The sequence below is a fragment of the Lacerta agilis genome, chromosome 1, assembly GCF_009819535.1.
Source record: "Lacerta agilis isolate rLacAgi1 chromosome 1, rLacAgi1.pri, whole genome shotgun sequence".
Classification (NCBI taxonomy): domain Eukaryota; kingdom Metazoa; phylum Chordata; class Lepidosauria; order Squamata; family Lacertidae; genus Lacerta; species Lacerta agilis.
This window is the reverse complement of record NC_046312.1, coordinates 60,846,498-60,868,701: the sequence shown is the minus strand read 5'-3', so window position 1 is coordinate 60,868,701 and position 22,204 is coordinate 60,846,498. Positions and strand designations below refer to the sequence as shown.

At 44.3% G+C, this 22,204-nt stretch overlaps 1 protein-coding gene across 3 annotated transcripts in view; it reads left to right on the top strand.

The window, feature by feature from the left end:
• BDNF (brain derived neurotrophic factor) overlaps positions 1 to 22,204 on the top strand; it is a 66,430-nt gene that overhangs the window by 2,076 nt on the left and 42,150 nt on the right. The window lies entirely within an intron of this gene.

The window sequence follows — 22,204 nt, the reverse complement described above, 5'->3', positions numbered from 1 at the left end:
GTTTACATGGACAATACCTTCGCTTGGATTCACGTGTGGTGCCTTCTCCAAAAACAGCTCTCTGTGCTACTTTAGTTGCCAGTTTTATTTTTTTTTCTCAGCGGGGTGTTTCTAAACCCTCTAACGTATCAACGCAGCGGAAACTCCATTCTCTTGCAGTCTTCGTGCTCCTGTGTTTTATTCCCCCTCCTTCCCTTCCCTTCCCTTCCCTCTCCCCTCCCCTTTCCTCTTTCGATTCTTCCTACGTAGAAATGTAGCTAATAATATTTAGTCTCTAGGCTAAAAATAAGCTGTGGAAAGTCAGCAGTTTGGAGCAGCGGGTGCTGCCGCTGCTGCTCACAGGTAGAGAGAGAGAGATGCTTGCTATGCGCGCGGCGGTGATGGGGCGGATGGGGTTGTCTCATCCCTGATTTCTATCTTCCCCTTAAGTCGTCATCGTCTCCCCGCTCCCTTGAAACCCCCCTCCGCCCAATGCAAGGATCCGAGCTGGGAGCGGAGATCAGATCCAGCCTCAAACCCGTCCGTCCGGCGTGGTGCCCAGAGAAGTGGGGGTGGAGAAAGAAGCCGGGTAGGGACTAGGAGGGAATGGGAATCTTCATCCGCGGAGAGCAAAGAGGGAGGCAGGAGAGCTAAGCTTAATGGGAATAGGCAGGAAACCCCCGGCGAAGAGCTGCCTCCTCACCCACCGCCAGCCTAGCCAGGAGGTGTTACAAACCAAGGAGGCGCGCGGTGGCTTTAAGAGAAGCGGGGAGCCTGCACGATAAACCAGAGACAGCCGCTCCGCTGCCTTCCCCCAAAGCCACGCTCGGCCATCGCCCGGAGCTGCAACTGACAAGGGTGTGCTGGATCCGGCCCATGCTTTCCCCTGTCCCTTTCGTTCTCCATCGCAGGTTCTGCTGCATCCTGGAGAGAGAGACAGAGATCCCACCTCGCCGGCCTCGCTCTTTGTTCCCGGGGCTGCTCGGCCGGCTTTAGCTGGCTGCAACGCGCTGCTGCCTGCCTGCCTGCCTGGCAATCTTCCTTGGATTCGCCTCCCCCCCTCCTCCCACCCGCTTCCCAGCGCAGCTCCTCGGGCCGCGAGTGTCTCCTCCAGCGCGATTGCGATCACGTAGCTCAGGGAAGAAGGGAGAATCCCAAGCAGGCAGGCAGGCAGGCAGGGGGAGGGAAGAAAGGGTTTCGCAAAAGGGTGTGGTTTGGGGCGGGGGAGGAAGGATACAGAGTGGCCTCCCACGCACGGGTCGGAAGTCGAGGTGTGTAGGGGCGGGGGACCCGAGTGGGATCCCGCTGCCGGAGGAGAATAGGAGGAGGAAGCCACCCCGGGGTCCCCAAAGGCGCTCCAAGCGGAGCCTGCGGGGAGAGGAGCGCCTCGTTCGGATTTGGAGATCGCCTTCCGGAGGAGGAGGAGGAGGAGGAGGCGGAGCGGGCCGGCTAAGGCGCTGGAGGGGGGATTTCTGCTCGGTCTGATGCAATCCCAAACGTGCTGCAAAGGAACTCCGAGGCAGCGGCAGCATCACTCGCACCTCCCACCTGCCCAGATGGCGCGCCTTTAAATACGGATCGGCGGGGCTGAGAGCTCTCGGGCGCAGATTGGCGGAGAGATAGATAGGGAGGAGGCGGAGGGAGGCCTTAAAGGCTCCGTGCGCCTTCCTGCCTCTCGCTTGAGCCGAGTTCCAATTGGCGCCCGGAGGAGCGAGGAAGTCAATATTGTGACTTTCGCCAACGGGGAGAGGAGCCGTCCAGGCTGCGGTGCGTGCGTGCGTGCGTGGTGGGTTGGAGAACCTGCCTCGGTTGCTAAGGGTGATCTGAGCGAAGTTACCCATTTGGTGGGCAGATGGACCAAGGCAATGGCGTAGAGAGGGCTGTGCATCTCAGGGAACACGTGTGTGTGTGTGTGTGTGTGTTGGACGGGGAGTTCCTTGCCAAGCTAAAGATCTGCCGCGGTGGCTTCTGGTTGAGCAGGTCCTTGTGGACGCCACATAAACTGGTTTCACGAACAAAGTTGTCCAGAAAGGAGTTTCTGTGTAGAAAAATAGGATTGGTGCTAAAGCCAGGCCAACATTGGGGTAGGTGGTATGAGGTGTTCATTTCTAGCATGCCTACAGTGTTGTGGAACACTTGCTTGCATGGCCGTAGCCAGGATTTTTGTTGAGGGGGGCAAGCTTTTTTTTTGGAGCAGAGAACTTCAGTTAGATTTTTTTATTGATTTAGGGGGGCAGCTGCCCCCCTTGGCTATGTCCAGGTGTGGGAATCCTCACCATATAGGCCTATATATAAGTTCCCTGAGATAAGTCATCGACATGACCACTTTGCAGATGAGGGTGCGAGAGAGTGATTTGCCCAAAGACAGTAGTCATAGCTTTCTAAACCTAGATGTAGTGAGACTCAAGTGTGCCCGAAAGAAAAACCCCTCGCTCCTTAGTTCTTAACACTAATTCCAGATATGTTTGGCTTGGTAGTTGGGAAGAAAATGTGCTGGTTACTTTGCAGCCTGTGCAATAGAGCACCCTGCCCTTGAAAACATGTTGTAAGATGAGCCCAGTTAAAATTAAGCCACTTCATGGCTGAATCAGGATTTGAACCCAAGTCTTCCTAAACCATGCATTTAATGCACATTTAAAATACCTGACTGCCCCCAAAGAATTTTGAGAATCCTCAGTTTACCCCTCAAAGAGCTGCAGTTCCCAGCACGCTTAACAAACTATAGTTCTCAGGATTAACTGGGGGAAGCTGTGTGCTTTAAATGTGGACATGGACATAGGCCTGTGTGCTGAGTCTTTCAGGGATCTAGCAATGGACCTGAAGCTAAATCTCACTTGCCTTAGGTTCTGTGCCTAAGTGTCCACCATATAACCTGTCCAGTGCTCCCCTATGGCTGCACAATGCAAGGAAAGGAAAGGTTGGGAGTCTAGGGATGCTTGCCCACCATTTCTGACTTCTTTGAGGCACCTCTAATGAGCTTTCACACAATCCCAGGGTTCTCTGGAACACTGTTTTAAAGCCACTGCTCTCGACAATAGTCTGAGGACAGTGAATTTTCACCCATGCACATGCAATGCCCAGACTCAGTCCATAAAGTTGGAATGCTATAGCAGTAAGTGCTTCAAAGCTGTGTGCTCAGGCATAGTGCTACATAGAAAGATGCACATTACTATGCTGCATGTGTCATATACAGAATCCCAAAGAGTGGATTTGCATTAAGAATTTCCTTTTTGAGCAAAAATTTGGCAGGGTAGGCCAGGGGCCACGTAAAGCAGTTTCAGGGGCCAGATAATTCTAAGGTGTCACTTCTTGGCCATCCTTGCCTTAAAATAAGGCATCCAAGGACACAAGGCTAGTGTAGATAAACCAAACAGCTTCAGTGTCTACAGCAGGCTTCTCCAACCTGGTGCCCTGCAGATGTTTTGGACTATAACTCACATGAGCCCCAACATAATACAACTGTGCCAGCTGGGACGGACGGAAGTTGCAGTCCAAAATATATGGGATGCAGCTGGTTGACAAAGCATGATCTGCAATATCTACTTATCAACAATAAGTAGAACCAAGCCTAGCAATGGAATGATGGGTCCTGCCAACTTTTTCATATTCTGTGAGGAAAGGAAGCTGTTATCCTTTGCTGTGTTTAACTCTTTGCCTCTTTGCTTTCTATGAAACTTATTTGGGAGTGAGAGTGATTAGGGCTATGGCCAGAAACAAGTTATACTCTAGTCATCCTACTGACTCCAGTACTTCTGAAGAAAATGACTGTAGTTTTAGAAATCAATTCCTAAGCAGAGTAACTTGAGAACACAAGTTGTTGATTATCGATATGCAAGTATTCCTTACAACTCCTTTACAATTAGCCCATGCAATCTTAAGTCAAGATGTTTCAATTGCATTGCCAATGCAATGTCACAAACCATAATGAGGAGGACCAAGTATTTGCTGCTTCAGTGCTTTAGATTTGCCTCTTAGGAGAAATATAGAGACCATGTACCAAGGGGTATCTTATCACACTCTGCATGTAGCACAGCACTGCACCACATGGGAAGAGAATCATTTATAACGTCCTGCTGGGCAATGATAATTTTTTTTACTGCATTTCCATACCTAGGCAGTAAAATCCTCCTCCACTTGCAGGAGGGACAGCTGAATTACCAAGTTGGTACATGGACACTATGATACATTTTATCAGTATGGGAATCCTAATTCAGGAATGGGTCTCAAAGCTCATCTGGTCCAACTCACTGCTGATTCAGGAAATCCCTACTACAGCATCACTGATAAGTGGTCATCCTGCCTCTGTTTAAAAACCTCCAATGAAGGACAGTCCGCCACTTTCCAAGTATGCACCCATGCACTGAGGTTTAAAGGCTGGTTCACACATGCTTGTACAGAACTTCAAACATGCACACATGTCACCCCTCCCCCGCTGTAGTTGGTTTTCCTCCGACATACATAGCTGATTTATTCTTAAGGACCAACAAATGGAAGTAGGAAGAATGGGTTTCCCCTCTTCTCAATCGGGGAAGATTGTATGTCTGCCAGAAAACAGGGCGAGCTATGCACTTCCATAGCAGCCTCCTCCCACAAATGATGTTTCCCGCAGTTCACATATGCTTTAGTCATCTGCAGCCCTTTCAGACCATCTGTTCATGTGTAGATGGAACAGGTGGATTGGCCCCATCTTCGCAACTTCTGTGAGTTTGGTTGAAGGTCTGAAGGAAGCTTCTGCAGCATATTCCCACACCTGCATAGGCTTTTCATCTGAATGTGGGGACTCGGCACATTCAGATTCAAGGCAAATAGAGCTGCATGCATGTAAAGAAGGCCCCTTTCACCCAGTGCTCAGAGGGTATGCTCACTATGTGCAATCTTGCCTCAGCCTCAGGTTATGCATGAGGAGAAACACTGAAGAAGAGAGCAAGTACAGCCCAGTGATCAAGTGATGGATGTGGACATGAAAACTAGCCCTTTGTGAATTGCTAGCAGTAGCCTAGCATATATCATTCTCTTTTTTAACTCTTTCTTCTATCCTATATTACATGCTTCTTCTAAAAACTTGCCTCTGTTTAAAACTCCCATCTGTTCCTCAGTGGGATATGGATATACAGATGCTTAAGGAAAGAAGGCTAAGAAGCCCTCTTGTGGTCACTATATTTGCTTTCACAGGTGCTCTGGATCTTGGCCATTGCATTTCCAATACAATGGCCAAGAAGGGCTGCAACTTAGTAGCAGAGCATCTGCTTTCCATGCAAAAGACTCCTGGCTCAATCCTCTGCATCTAGAAGTAGGGATGAAAACATGTCATGCCTGAAACCCTGGAGAGCTGCTGCCAGTCAGTGCAAACCATACTGAGCTGGAGGGACCCATGATCTTCCGGATCTCTTTTGCCAGTGGAGTTATCTGTGGCCAAGTAGCCACTTCATGCTGCACCTGCCACATGATGAAAATGACATGTGCAGCTCCACCCTATGATAAACAAAATGAATGTGTGTGTTTTGAGGAGCCTGTTCCACGAGCCCTGTTAAGATTAAATACATGGGTTGGCTGAGATTTATTTCCCACTGGAGGTTGTAGCTTTGGTTGATTGTGATTTATTTCCCACTGGAGGGCATAGCATTGACATATAAAGGGAGCTTCGTATTACTCTCACAGCTGAAGTCCAAGGGGACTTGGACTGTTTCACCCACAAGGGTCACTTTTTTGTCCTCTGCCACTGACAGCATCCCAAATTTTGAGCACTTTTCATTGGATCTGCCACATTTCCTTAAGACAGGCTGTGATGAGTGAGATTGTTCGTGAGAGAGAGAGAGAGAGAGAGAGAGAGAGTATATGTGTATGTATATGTATATGTATATGTATATATATATATATATATATATGCGCGCGTCTGTCCTCCACCCACAAGCCAGAAAGAATCCTTACTCTGGCTGCTCTGCTTAGCTGAAAATATCTCTTGAGAAGCAACAAGCATGTTCCCCCTCAGTTCTCTAGCAGATTTTGGAGTCAGAAAAACATAACGGGCAGCATGAAGTTAGCATAACAACTGCCCACCCATTTTTCATTATTTCACCAATGTGTGATGCATGCTCGTGAGCTGTCATCCCTGGCAGTGCTAACATTTCCATCTGCTTACATATTGTTTCTATTCTTGTGCTGCAATCCTCGAGCCGCTTGCTCTGGAGTAGTCCCGTTGACGTCATGTGGGGGCATTCCAGGGCCTGTTTATTCCAGGGCAGCCTGTCAATGGGATGGCTTTGGAGCAGATGCCATATGGATAGCTGGCACCTCTTGGGAGGAAAATGGAGAGGGACGGGCTAATCACTGGGCTCATGTGATGCTGTTAAAGCGAGTCAGATCTGAGCTTGGTCAGCACTGGGATGAGAATCTGAGCTTTCTGATGCAAGAACATCCATATCTGGGCCATTTTAGCTATTAGATAGCAACAAACCTGGTCTTGCCACTGGTCACAAACCCAGCAAGAAGCTGATGCAATCTCAGCTCTTTTATGCATCCCTTTTTTCAAAGACTTGTTTCTCTGAATGGATACTTTACTTTTTCAGGTGTATACCGGTACTTAAAAATCTTAAGTATTCCCCAGAGGAATGGATCATGTGAACTGACTCTGTGTTTAGAAAGCAAATACATGCAGGACCACCTCTACCATTAGGCAGAGTGTGACAGTTCCCTCAGGCCACAAATGTTGCTGGTGGTTGCAGGAGGTGGCATGGAGATGCTTGAGGTCCTGGCTGTGAGTGTCATGTGACCTGGCCTGGTGGCTGCAGATGCCGTCACCAGAGTCCAAGTTCGCCATCTTCAGAAAAGAGCAACTAGAATGTTCAAGGGGATGGAGCAACTCTTCTATGAGAAAGCATTAAAACTTTTGGGGCTTAGAGTAAGAGGCAACATGACAGTCATGTATAAAATGAGCCAGTTAGATAATGGTTAGAATGTTGGACTATGACCCAGGAGAGCAGGGTTTGAATCCCCACTCAGCCATGAAGCTCACTGGGTGACCTTGGGCCAGTCACCATCTCTTAGCCTAACCTATCTCATGGAGTTGTTGAGAGGATGAAATGGAGAGGACAAGAACTATTTACACCACCTTGAGCTCACTGGAAGAAATAGGTGGCTAATAAACAAACAAATCAATCATGTACAGTATGGAGGAAGTGGTTAGAGAACAGCCTTTTCTCCCTCTCTCAGAACGCTAGAACTTGTGGATATGAAGCTGAGTGTTGGAAATACTTCTTCATGGAGCACACAGTAGATCAAAGATCATAGAACTGTAGAGTTGGAAGGGTCCATAAGGGCCATCTAGTCCAATCCCCTACAATGTAGGGATATTTTGCCCAACATGGGGCTCGAACTCATGACCCTGAGATTAAGAATTTCATGCTGTACTATCTGAGCTATCCCAGATAATTCCTTCCCATGATAGGCAGGGATGGCCATTAACTGGGCTGGCTTTAAAAGGGCATTAGGCAATTTAAGGGTCCTGATGGCTATGTTCTACCTCCAAAGTTGGGGAGCAATATGCTTCTGAGGAAAGGTTGTTTCACTCTGATCCTGCCTGTGGCCGCCGTATAGGCACCTGACTGACTGCTGTTAGAACAGGATGCTGGACTAGATTGGATGCTTTGAACCTGATTCAGCAGGTAGCAGGTCCGTCTTATGTTCCTATGCTCTCAAAGGAAGATTCAACTCCCAGTTGGGTTAGCTTCTGCAGATGAAGTGGGACGGGACGCCATCTTGCCTTCTGCCTCGGGCAGCAAAATGACTTAGGGCAGCCTCGAATCACATATACAATACGTGAATGTGGTGGAGGTTTTCCAGACCTCACGAACACATAGAGTTGGCAACCATGAGGCCCACTTCCATTCTGTGCAGCAGGGACCATTTAAGCCTAGTTACATCCCTGTGAAGAAGCAAAGGATAGTGAAGTGCCAAAAGAAATTCTTTACAGGATTTTGGCAGAGCGATATGACATGTGAAAGAAGCTGTGCCAAATCTCTGAAATAAATTGAGGGTTTGCCAATGATAGGGCTGAGTAAAGATCTCAAAGTTTGGGCCTTCAGATGCTGCCGGAAAAGTTGCCAGTTGCAGTCATTTCATAGGATTCAGAGGAGTACACGGATTAAAAATACCGTTTCTGTTCCTTTCACAGTGGTACAATATTGTGCCAGTAGTCTCTTGGCTCTCCCCCTAATACACTCTTCAGACGGCCAGGGGGGTGTAACTGTTTTACACAATACGTTTGAACGCCCTCATGTTGATTTCCCACTTTGCAGCCCCTTATATAGGGGCAATAGTTCTGAGAAGGATGCAGTCAGAGGTAGTTCAATGCAGAGCGTAACTTGAATGTGCTGGCATGTTAAGATGGGCTCATGCTGAATTCATCCTTCTTGTTCTTCCAAGCCAGCTAGTCCTCCTTCTGTAGAATCTTGGAGGTCAATAAACCTCACACCTCCTTCTTTTAAGTGACTGTTCTGGATTCTTCCTGCTTCTCTTCTTTATTTAATAAATAAATGCCTTTTAGAACATGTCTTACAAGGTGGCAGACATCAATATAAAGCGTGACAAGCAACAATACATAAAAACAATCCAAGCACCCCCACACCCCCCACACCCCGAGAACTAGTCTGTATACCATCTTACAGACTATCAGCCTCTAGCCTTTAATTTCTGATCAGGAGGACAGAATATATTGATCCTGCCACACAGGAAGTTCTATGCTGACCCCCTTTTGGAGAAATGCTTGTCCTCCCAACATTAGTTTTTGGGCCAATCTTGCATGATCACTGTTTAGGTGGCAATATGCAAGTTGCATTGACGTGGCTTGGTCATGCGATCACTTCACCATCCATTCCCTGTGTGGGCCACTGCAAAGTTTAGAAGTTTGTCATAGGCAGCTGCAGTAGCACAGTAAAATGCGCTGATGACATGAAATATTGGAATCAGGAATACCAGGGGAAACGATATATGGATTATTAACCCTTGGGATGCATTTATCCTGCATTTTTGTTTATGTATTCTTAACAAGGCATGCCCTGTTTTCATTTTTAACAACTTTGGCAGCTTGGTGGGTTTTTGGTTTGTTTGTTTGTTTTTAAAAGAAAAAAGTGTATCCAATTAAAGTTAGGACAACTTAGTTTCAATGTGAAAACTAAGCATTTGTTTAAATTACTGAAATCAGTGGGGCTTAAAAGTGCTAAACTTTGTCTGGGTCATGCCCTATGAAAATGAAAGCAGGGGGAGATACACCTCTAAATTATCACAAAACTGCATAAAAGATACAAATAAGAAAGAAAGTTTCTAAAAGAAAAGGCAGCATCCCATTTAATACAGAGCGTGTGTAAACTTTCCAGCACTGGAAGCATGTCTTTTTCTAAATCCAATGTCCCAAAGCAAACATGCTTCCTTTTCTTTCCTTCTGAAGCAGGCAGGATCAGTTAGAAAGTTGGTTCTCTTTCTGCAGTGCATCGAGGGCACCATTTCTCCAGCTGGGTACTTAACCTATATCCTATGTGGCATCCAATTTACTCTGACATTCAGGCAGAATGATTAGGTAACCTAATCATTAAGCCTCAACTTTTTCACTAGCTTGCCATCTTAAATGTTTCCCTTACCATATCACATGTGTGGGGGTGGGGGTGGGGAGTGGGGATTAATGTCCTCCCCCCCCCCTCCTGTGGCTCAGAACAGGAAAAGACAATAATAAACCACCAGTATGTGTGTCAACTGGTCTAAAATTCATGGGAGACTTTTAAAGACGTAAACATCATTATAAACAGTATTTGTTCATTTCTCAATCATAAATGCCAAAGTTGATCATATTCTCATATATATACTGGGAAGGGGAGAAATGCATGCAATGGTAATTAGACGTATTCTGGCTTTTTAACTCAGAAGCTATTTACACCTTGAACTTCATGAATAATACATGATATACAGGCATGATAAGAGATAATTAGATGGACCAGCTAAGAAGAATGCGAAAGGGGGCCGGGAACCCAAGGATTGCATAAGGTGTGTGGGCATTTTGACATCTAAGAAGCGCTATAGATCTGGCGTTAACTACCTCAGCCTCATGAAGATAATTAAGGAGAAATGTGGGTGTCAAAACACACACACACAAACCTAGCAAACTTCCCGTAGATTGGCTAGCTTATTGCAGCAGTTCAAAACACAATTGGCAGACGCCCACATTGGTCATGATTGCCCTTTGATGCGGCTGTTATTGACTTTATAAAGATGCCAGAGTTAAAATGCTCATTGTTTGACAAGTTCCTGTCTAGGATTCTGTCATGGCAATAAATGTCAGCCTATCTACTGAAGTTCTTATATTTTGTTGTGTCCGCGAAGAGTCAAATAGCAAATTACTCATATATTCAGTTCAATCCAAAGATGTTCTGTCTTGTAAGAAGTCTCTCAGCTGCCTTAGGAAATGTTCTATGACAACACGTTCTCCATCTTCTTTTCATTCTATTTCTCATCCCACCCCCCTTCTATTTGTATATACCTGTACTGTTCTGGAATACAGAGTAAAAAGCAGGTTAGCTTGACCCTCAGGTTTTCAAGTCTTTTTTTAGAATTGGCTTTCTAGTCCACATTGACAATAAGGCCAAGGATGAATAATAATCCTTGTCTTGTACATGGCTATAGCATCAATGAGCTACTACTACTACAGCTCAAATGAGCTACTGCACTGCACATAAATAATGGCCATATCACACAGTGTCAATTCAAGTGCAATTCTTCTCACACATTCACCAGTCAGTTGTTAAGGCTTGGCTCACACATGCATTTGGACCACTTGACATCTCTGCACTTGATCACTGTTCATTTGGTGACTGGCAGATGAAGGTGTAAATTGCCTTCACTGAAAAGCATGGCATTTGAGATGACATGAAAGAGATTAAAGTTCCATCTGTGGTGTTTTATACTATGATGGTCCATTGACCATGCAGGTCATTATTTGATATTATTACAACAAGTGGCAAACATGCAATATGTACCTACCTAAATGCATAGAAATCAGGTGGTGTACATGCATGTGCAAACTAACCCCTAGCCCATAGATGTGGATCTGGTATAACCTGGAGATCAGTGCTAGCAGAAGGACTGTCAATGCATACATTTTTGCTTCCACTGCTGAGCCATAGCAATCACCAAGATACAACCTTTGTCATGTATACTCCTCTCTATTCGGTCTTCGTTCACAAAATATCTATTGATTTCAAAGTTCTCAGCTTGCATAATAGTTTTCTTCAATTTTCTGATGCACCTGAAGTTCCTGTGCTATCCTCACCCCACCCCACCCCACCCCACCCCACCCAACAAGCCTTACAGTTCATCAGCTGCTTTGTGATTTAATTCCTTGATCTGTGTGTTTCCCTAATCTCCTGCCCTGGATATTTTCCAGGATCCTCATTGCTCCTCATTGCTTTTCCTGGCTATAGAGTATATCCCCCACTGAAGATTCATTTCGCATCTTACTGTGGTCTCTGCTCCCAGCCTACTTTTGCTTGATACCAAATAAAGCACTGTGTGTTGAATTTTGCTACCATCTTCACCACTGGGAGGTTTCTAGGAACTTTCTCAGCCTATTGTAATTAAAGATGGTGGTCAGATTTGAGGTGAAAGGTTATACTCTGCTAAGCAGACTAGGAGACCTCTCAGCTACTAAATGAGACAAGTACTTTGGGTCTTGTTTGGGGACAGAATCAGCCTCAGTCATCTTGATGGAGAGACAGAGGAAGTACAACCCTACTGAATCTGCTCTGTGGCATTTGATACCGTTGACCACAGTGTCTTCCTCATGAGTTGGAAGTTTGGGTCACTGTTCTGTCATGGTGTCACTCCTCTTCCAGGGATGGTTCCAGGTGACAGTATTAGATGACAGTGCTTCCACACCTGGCAAGTGATTTTCAGGGTGCCACAGGACACGGTTTTGTCCCCAGTGCTACTTAGCATTTATGCAAATCCTCTGAAGGTGGACAATATGGGGCAAGGTGACATCCATATGTGGATGACACCCAGTTCTGTTTCTCTGTAACATATGAATCAGCAGAGGACATGTACATCTTAAACTGGTGTCTGGATGCAGTTAGATGAGGGCTAATAAACTGTGACCAAATAAGGTGGGGCAGAAACCCTATAGATGGATAGTCCCTAGGTTTAGGAAATGGTCTGTACCAGCTTTGGGTGGGGTTCCACACTCTCTGATGAAGAAGGTGCATAGTTTGAGGGTGCTCCTAGAGCAATCACTGTCACTATGGGCCTTGATGATCTCAGTAGCATAGTGCACATGTTACCAAATTTGGTTGTTTTGCCATCTACAACAGTTCCTGGACATAGTTATCCATGCAGTACATAACCTCATATCCAGATTACGGTAATGTGCCACAATTGAGACTATCCTTGTGCCTGATTCGGAAGCTGCAGCTAGCTGAAAATACAGCTTCTAGGATTCTCAGTTGTGTATCCGGCTTTGCACATGTTACACCAATGTTGAAATATCTGCACTGGCTTCTTATTAGCTTTCAAGCCAAGTTCAAGGGGGGTTGGGTTGACATTTAAAGCCTTAAACAACTTAGAACTAAGGTACCTAGCAGACTGCCTCACCCAAGCTATGTCTTTATGTATTTATTCATTTGTTGCATCTCTATTCTACCTGCCAATCAACACATGGTAGCATATGTGGTTCTCCTCCTCCCCATTCTTTCCTCACAACAACCTGTGAGGTAGCTTAAGCTGAGAAACTGTCACTGGCCTAGTGAGTTTCATGGCTAAGCAGGGATTTGAATTCTAGTCTCCCAAGTCTCAATGCTCTAACTACTAAACCATGCTTAAGATCTTCTGAGGAAACTCTGTAGATTGTATTTTGGTGACAAGCTTTCTTGATGGTGGCAGCCACTCTTTGGAATCCCCTCGCATGGGTGGTTCAAGAGGTGTCCACATAACAGAGACATATGTTTAGCCATATCTATCCTGGACTCTGATTCCTAAATCTTAAAACTTTTTTTGCCTTTTACACACCACTCAGTTTTATCAGTGATATACAATTTTATTCAACTTTTATTTCAACTTCCTTCAAAAAAAATACTTGATGGTTGTATTTTTAAAAGATTTTAAGCAAGGCAGTAAATATCACCCTATCAAATAGCAATAGAAGCAAGTTATAGGTGGGTAGCCGTGTTGGTCTGCCATAGTCAAAACAAAATAAATTTTTCTTTCCAGTAGCACCTTAGAGACCAACTAAGTTTGTTCTTGGTATGAGCTTTCGTGTGCATGCACACTTCTTCAGATACACTGAAACAGAAGTCACCAGACACCTATCAGCTGATCACCCATTCCCACCACCCTCTGAGTAATACCCCTCCCCACTCCCCCACTATATTTAAGGATCTGGTGACTTCTGTTTCAGTGTATCTGAAGAAGTGTGCATGCACACGAAAGCTCATACCAAGAACAAACTTAGTTGGTCTCTAAGGTGCTACTGGAAAGAAATTTTTATTTTGTTTTGACAATAGAAGCAAAACTGAGATGTAGCTACAAAGAAGAACCACCAGCAGTGATCATATAAGCAATTCATACAACAAGCATTTGCTACTTGTGAATTTTTCTCATGAGCCGTAAAACAGCTTATCAGTTAATGATCCTTACCATTTGAGTACAGGATCCTACCAACTGGTAACTTCCCTTATGCTATCCCTTGCTGAAATACACAGGAGGTTCACAACACCTAATAGCAGCTACTATTCATTCCGGTGGATTCCTTATTGCAAGAAAGGCTTGTGGTGGGGACTGAGGGGTAATGCTGCTTATCGGAAATAAAGTTCTGATAAGGGAACTGAGGGAGAAACAACTAATGCATCATAGTTCTTTTCCTTTGAGCTGGTGTCTGAATTAGGGCAACTGCTGACAAAGAGAAATAAAAGAGTCCGGTATGAGTGACAATGAGCACAGTAGGGTCACGGCTTCATGCTGACATGGTGGCCCACAAGAAAGTCTCTGCAAGCGTCCATTTCCCTGGGCACTGCTGCTGTGCGGCCCTTAACAATCACTTCTCAGGCCTTTGTCTTCCTCTGTAAACAGCGCCCTCAGGAAATGGCAGGGAATGCAACAGCCACACCATCAACTCTCAATGTCATTCTGCCTCAGCCTACATCACTCTTATGGCCCCATCTGCACTATACATTTAAAGTAGTATCATACCGTGTTAAAAGAATCATGGCTTCCCCCAAAGAACCCTGGGAGGTTTAGTTTGTTAAGGATGCTGAGAATCGTTAGGAGACACACACACCCCATTCCCCTCACAGAGTTACAATTCCCAGAGTGGTTTAACAACCAATCCTTTCTCCCGGGGAACTCTGGGAATTGTAGCTTATTGATTTCCACTCACTAAGTGCATCAAAGCAACTAGAGTAACTATAGGTCATATTAATTCAACTCACCTTCCCCTGGCAATAAAGGATCCTGAAATCTATTAGTGAATCCTGTTACAGGATATGACAAGCATGGATCTTTATGGGAATGAATCTAAAGGAAATTATTTTTTGAAACCAGTTTTCCATTATTTCCCCAAAGCAGAACTCCATATACTTGCAAACTGCCTGGCAAAGTTCTTTGTTCCTCAAACATTAAAATCTCAAATGAAGAATTGAAACAAGCTGAAAGAGGTCGGCTTTCTTAATGCTGGCCTGTATTCCAAACACATTTACAAGATGTTTTATGTGAGCAGCCTATATCCCAGAGTACGTCATCAGAAAAATCTTCAGTAAAAATAAGATCTTTAATTGAATACACCTGGTTCTTTTCCTCACCTATGTAAAGCAAACTCCTTTCAGGTTAAAGGCATTCCCTTTAAACTAATTACAAGAGCACAAATCCCATTTAAATAACAGCAGTCGTGCAATATGTGTGATATTCTTCACCATTCAAGAAAATGTAAGGCTCACGTATGGTCATCACAGCATAGTTTAGTTCTGCAGAAGAACTTTTACCATATCAGTCATCATTGCAATGGACTGTTTATCACAATAGACACAATCTGGAGCTCCATGGGGATATCAACGGTTGGAAGTAGCCCCACTTAAGAACATAGGTAGAGCCTTCTACGATCTAAGGCCTTTCTAGTCCATTATCCTGTTCTTACAGTGGCCAGCCAGACACCTGTGAAATGTCCACAAGCAGGACCTGATGCTGAAGTAAACATAAAAGTCAGTTTGTGCAACAGAAGCCTTGCACACCTTTCAGATGCATCAGAGTGGAAAGATTATCCAAGATATAAACAAACTGAATAGTGCCAACTCCACATTTTGGGTGGGGGGCAAGTAAGCCCTGTCCTGCATAACTGATCACATGATGCAGTGCACGGACACAATTTGAATGGCAATGCCCATTAACTTGGGGAGTGGCCCCCTCAAATGTTTTATAGGGGGCCCCTATGAGCAAGATGGCCTCATTCAGTTAGGGCACCCCTCACCATTGCCCATTTTCAACCACCCAGAGGGAGAGTGGAAAGCAAGGGGAGGATGCAGCTTTGTCTCGTCACTCTTGGGAGCACTTGCATGGTCAAAAAGCAAGAGATGAGCAGGCTCCAAGGCAGAGCAACAGGGGTCAGAGGTTCCAGGGATCAACAGTGAAGCTCCTGCTAAGGAGACAGGCCTCATCAGGTGCCCAGTGATGCTGGCCTTTTGCACGAGCCCTGAATTTCAGAGAACTGCATGAATCCTACCAACCCAAGCAAAGGTGGCATACAAGAGTTTTGGCCTGAGTGAGGCAGGAAATCTGAACTGCACTTGCCTCCTGCACCATGAATATACAACAATGCACTCATTAATCAACACTATGTTGACTTTTAATGGTTCTTCATAATAAGACATGTGAAGTGAGCCTTGCTCTCCTCTCAAGTGGATCTGGTAAGAGATGGTGATATGGTTGATAGCAGCAGGATAATGACTCAGGCGATCCCATTTTACCAACAAGTTATGACCTTTAGAATGTAATAAGTCTTGCCAAAGGGTTGCCTGGTGGAGAGGGGGAAGGAGCTACTAATTCAGGAGCAGCAGGGGGTGGGGCGGGGGGGGGGGGAACAGAAACTCCACAAATTAAAGAAGACAGTATTTTTAGCAACCTAATCTCTGGTGATTTATGAGCCTTCAAGGCTTTTAAATATCAAATCGCCGGCATTTTCATGAGTCAGTGCTTTATGGTGCTTTTCAATAAAGACCAGCAGCTCTCCAGCAACCCATTGGCCGAGTTCAAGCAGTGATGCAGCTCATTGGAGGCCGGTCCATTGAAGCAAATGGGGCTCTGCTCTGCTAACCTCAGTCTGTTCTCAGCCAACCCCCATTTGCCTACCTTCTAAACAGACAACCAGCCCAGGGGTGGTACAGCCTGCAGTTTTCGTCCTTCATGGCAGTGTTGCCTCTGCAGGGAGGAGTTGTGGAGAAAAGTAGAAATAGTTGGCTGCAGCTGCGGTTGGCTCTGGGTGCACTGACAATTGGGCTCCCTGCCTTAATGCCCCACCAGTCTCAATGGGCACCAGACACCACTAATGCGGTGTGTGGTGTTTACCAACACCATTCAAGCAGCTTCAGGGGTGCTTGAATGCCAGTAAAAGTTGCATCCGTTGCCATTTTTGCTTAGCTTGCTATTTAACGTCAACCCTCAGCAACAGCAACACTAAACACCACCGAAGCAAGCGCTTCTGCGATGCAAATGAGGCACTCCTATAAAAAGAAAAGCTTTGGCTCCAGCTCTCGAGGGCAAACAGAGGCTGTGCAAACAGAGCTGGAAAATAATGCAAAACCCGTGGGTTCCCAATTTGAATTGACATATGCAAAACAATGGAAACATTTGCCAAATTTAACTCAATTAGCAGGTTTTTGCTGTTGCTAAACAAGGGTGTGAGTCTGAAGATGGGGTTTCCGTAGATAATAGCATCTTCACAATGCCAAACTTGAGTCTGTGCCTGAAAAGTGAACGCCAGTTTTGATTCTGATAATCAGATTTCACAAAATATGGAGCGTGCAGCTAGCATTCCGATTCAGGGGGCGTGCCTACGTCGCACCCTGTTTTTGTTGTATCCCGGTGGTGACAAGATCCAAGAAGCAAGGGCAAAGAATACTAAGCCAGGCAAGGTGGATCAGGCAGTGGTAAAAGCAAAGCAGCTCTGTAGCAGGTACAGCATTGTGTGAAGCCCTGCTGCCATTCAGAGTGAGAAAGCAAACCTCACCCAGAATCACTTGTGGTGGGAGGGTCTGACTTTATCACATGACTTGTTTTCACCTATAGGTGCTCAGAATGCCCCACAGGATTAGTTGTCAATCCCTCCTTTCTCTCAAGCTCAGTAGTGGCACTGTTGTGCAGTGCACTCCTATGTGTGCCTATTCAGAAGTAAGCTCTGCATAGTTCAAAGGGACTATTCCCCGCCCTCCCCAAGTAAGCACGACATATACAGGATTGTAGCCTGAAACATGCTTATGAATCACAGGACTATATGTGCAATTTTGTCTGTTTCACAAATTTCTGTAATCTTAATACCACTTTCTCCAAAACTGTACTACTGTCGCACTTAATCGGCTGGAGGAAGCCAGCCTTCGTTAACTATTTCAGTTCTTTTCCTTAATGAAAACGCACTTGGCAAGTCAATTTTTAACAGAGTAATGTCATAGCAGGATATAAACATGTTTTATTCCACAGCAAAGTAATGCATGTTGCATATATGGGTTGGATATGTGATCACTACTGAATAGGACTGCAGGGGAGGGAGCTTGGAGAATGCTTCCACGTTAAGTAGCAATTCTTCCAAAGATTAGATTTCGGAAAATCTTTGGGAAAGAATAATGAAAATGAAACAGCTTCTGTCTAGCAATTAGACTGTTTTATGGGTGTCAGATGCCCTCAATGGAGATAGATAGATCTGTTACTCACTCACTCACTCACACTGGAAAGATGACATGACATACCATCTCCTATGCAACAAGTTCAGTTTGAGGGTACCACACTGCAAGGGTTCTGAATCTGCTTGTATCAGCTATTCTAGAATGTGATGCTAAAGAATTATTGCTCAACTCTGTGGCATTGATACTATGTGATCCCTCAGGGTTCTATCTTGCCTCCCATGCTGTATAAACACCTCTGTGAAATCACTAGGTGAGGATATCCAGAAATTTGATGTGAGGTATCAACTCAGTGATTGATTGCTCAGGCTGAAAGTATGCAGCAGACCTTGGGACAATGGAATAAAACTGACTTTCTAGGTGTACCTGATTTCCAAAACCAAGAGGATCCTAGGTTTTCTTGTGACAATGTCTACAGCACATATGACATTTCATATTAAATCATAAAGATGACTTCAAAATTAATGGTTGCTCCTGTTGAGAAAAGCTAGAGAACACTTGACTGGCCATTTTCTGCTTCCTTTAATTGGAATTGAGTCCATCTGGGCCTGCCCTGTTTTGGAATATTCAGAATCTTCTAGAGATATAAAGTATTCAGATTCCTTCCATATAAGAATATCAAATATGGGTTTAAAAAAAAAAAAACCACACTCTTTCACGCATTCATTTGGTTTTACTTTCCACCAGTTGTATAGTCAATAGATTGTAGGTTGTGGAAACAAGATAAAATTAAAGAAAAAAATATGTTAATAATTTTGTTTTATTATACCTCTGAGGGATTCTACTGTTGTTATGGTCCACTATCAACGTATGAATGAGAAATATGCTTTTGTCTTGCTTTACAAACCAGAGCACAAACCATTGTGGGGAAATCTTAAAGAGTCCTGGGACTTTATAATTTACCAAGTACCTGTATTAGATACCAGTATTAAATGGTCAAACAAGATGACTGGCCACAATGATGGAAAGAGACAATAGATTTGGCCACAGGGGTCAAATGCATCTGCCAGTTTATAGATCAATGGACCACACAGGAATTCTCACCTTTAGTATGGATTCAAGGGGGCAGGAACCAATGGAGCTGGCATTTGGCCATCTTCTAATGGGTATCAGCAGGGTCTGGATTTTCAGTTAATGGTAGATTCAACATCTCACATATTCAATGAAATGAATGACAGCACACAAATGAGTCATTTTAATAAGGAACCCCTTAGACCTTATGCATATGTAATTCAATATAAGTTTTGTCTCTGACCACAAGCCATACACAGTGGCTGAAGAGAACACTGTGGTTTGGACTGCTACCCAGTAGGGTATTTAATTTTTAGCATTGTGCTGACATTTATACTCTGAAAGACAAAATAGTTCCATAATTTTCCTGGGCTTCCTCAAGAGTCTTTTATTCATACAACCTACTTTCAGATTTACCAGTCCTCAGCAGGGGGAAACCACTGAGTCCTGAGACAGGACCTGACAGAGATCCATCTCTCTGCCCATCTCGCCATCAGCGGCAGACTTTACAATCCAAAACTGAATGAGGATGAGAAGGAAGAGAGCAGAGGGGAGAATAGATCCATGTGTTATATACTTAATGTTTTGATCTTAATGTGGAATGAGGTTCTGGACTACAACTCCCATCATCCCTGACTCTGGGCTGATGGGAGCTGCAGTCCAACAACACTGGGAGGGTCACAGGTTCCCCACCAATAGTTAAGGTCTCAGGTCAAAAGCATCGTGGAAAAAATGAGTTATTGAGGAATTTGAAGGAAGATGAAGATGTGGCACAGTTCTGGGAAGGAGTTCCGGGCCTAATGGGTAACAAGGGAGAAATATCATGAATAATTCATCAATAAACTCAATAAATTCTTGGAAGGGAAGGAGAAGTCATTTCCAGCATGTTTCGACCCACAGTGCAGGAAGAGTTTCCTGATTTCCCACATTTAGTCAGTACCGAATCTATGAACCGCTTCTTATGAAACATCCTGAAGCAATTTAGCAATAAGCCACATATTTTAAATATGTCTAGTCCAATGCAGATAATCTGGGTTGAAAATCACTTGAAAGGCTCTTTGGAAATGGAATAATAGAGATCCAATGGCAGGATTCACCCTATCTCTCTGTGGCTAAGCCTATCTTATTGGGGCTCTCGTTAACAAAGGGTTGTTGTTTTTTTGGCTGCACTTTTTCTCTGTTTGCATGTTGATCTCCCCTCCTGTTATTTCTTCTCATTTTCAGCTATCACCAAGACATGTGGTCAAGATCTCTGGTATTGTTAGCCCAGAGAATCATGAAGTGAGAGGCAGAAATGCACTCAGCTTCTGGACACCAGATACCCAGATACTTTGCTCTCTGCTCAGACACTAACTTTTTAATGCCTACCAGAGCACATGAGAGTAATCCAGTAACACAGTGAAATTAATTCCCAGTTCTTATGAGTTGTGAGTGTATAGGCACAAGGTGTAACTCTGTCACTACTGAAGGATCTCGAACATCAGGAAAGATGACATTTGACCCAACAAACTAAACCTTGCATCCATCTTATTCTCAGTGCTTTCTGGGTTTGACCGTGTTAATGCATTGCTGCTATATTTAATGATAGGCCTTTGTCTCTATATTATCCATTTCTCCTATGTGGTTCAGGGCATCATTACCTCCAAATTTTTGCTATGTTGGAACCTTTGGAAGTTTTCCCTCCTTGATAGCCAGAACTGAATTTATGCTGTGATTCTGCAGGAACACAGGAAAAATGCAAATCTGGTATTTGAGGGGCATAATTCAGCTTCCTAATAAACCCAGCTTTCATTTCAGAAAAGCAAGCCTCTAGCCCTGTGGGTGCAAATATATTCTTGAAAGTACGTGGGCAATGCCAGCAAAAAATCTCAGAAGCCTGAGGGGTGGCTGAATAAAGTTTCTAGTTGTTGGGGCAAGGCTCCAACACTATAGATGGTTTTATTCCCCCCCCCCCATGATGAGTGGAGTCACAACACAATCTATACGCATGTCTACTTACAAGTCCATCCCAATGAATTCACTTATTCCCAGGTATGTACGTATAGGATTGCAGCACCAGCATGCCAAAATAAACAACACAAACTGTGATAAGCTATATAGGTCTGATAAACGTGCAAAATCTATACAGGAATGTAGCTTTTGCTGATGCAGAATCTGAATTGCCTGAGGCAATTGGGGTTTGGGCATGGAATAAAGACAGGCTGCCTATAAGGGAGATAGACGTTGAGTGACTAGTGCACTTCTGACCACTAATAAAGCACTACAGGCAGCAACAATTTTGCATGGGGGGTTCTGCTCCCAGCCCACCCGAGCACTGGCAAAGCACATATAAGCATGCCTTATTCTGCATCATAAATACAATCTATTTGGTGCCCTTCCATAGCTAGCATGTTGTCATACAAGTTAAACTAAATTACGTGCCACGTCTACAAGCTCTATTTTGTGTTGAATAGCTCCATTTCTGATTATTGCTGCTATTATATTTAAATTGTAGCGTGAGCTAGCTGATTTCAAGCAACTTCCTACTGCTTGTATTTGGGAGTACGGGAGGAGGACAGGAATAGTTGGACATACGTAACTAGGAAACACGCATAAACACAATTAAATATAAAATGCTGCTAGTAGTATTAGAAGTGACCTCAGCCAATTAAAAAGTATTAATAGAAAAAAATACTCTGGTGTCAAAACTCTGGTTCATTGACATCACTCTCATTTGTATAATCAGGATTAATTTAGGTTTCCTGACAAGGAGAAACAAGAATCCAGGACATTTTCTTGACCTTTTCTTCTCAGAAAATTGGTTTGGGATGAAATCACATTAACCAAACAGATGGTGAAATAGATAGCAAGGAGAAGTTTGTTTATGTTTTTAAAAAGAGAGAGAATTCCTAGGAGCCTGTTACATGTAGATTAAAATGTGACTCTTTTGAAGGGTGGGGGAAGTGTTTAATTTTAGCTAATGAAGTTTTGCCTTTCTCTTAAAATGTTAGAAATTGATCACCTGTTGGTACTGTATTGATTGTGTGATATAAGAAAGAGGCCGCTTCCCAATGACAGGTCATTCGGGTACCTAAGGCTTCATAGGTAATAGCCAGCACTTTTGATTTGCACTCAACAGCAGCTCCACTTAGTACATGTTATATAGTTTGTAGGAAATGTAGGCTAGACCCATACAATGGGGAAAGGTGAGGGGCGGGGGAGATAATAATGTTTCAAGAGGGGTGTGGAGGAAAGCTTTAGAATGTATGAAAAGGAGGAGAGGGCTTGGAGAAGAATGTTCTCCTTCAGCATCTGTGGTT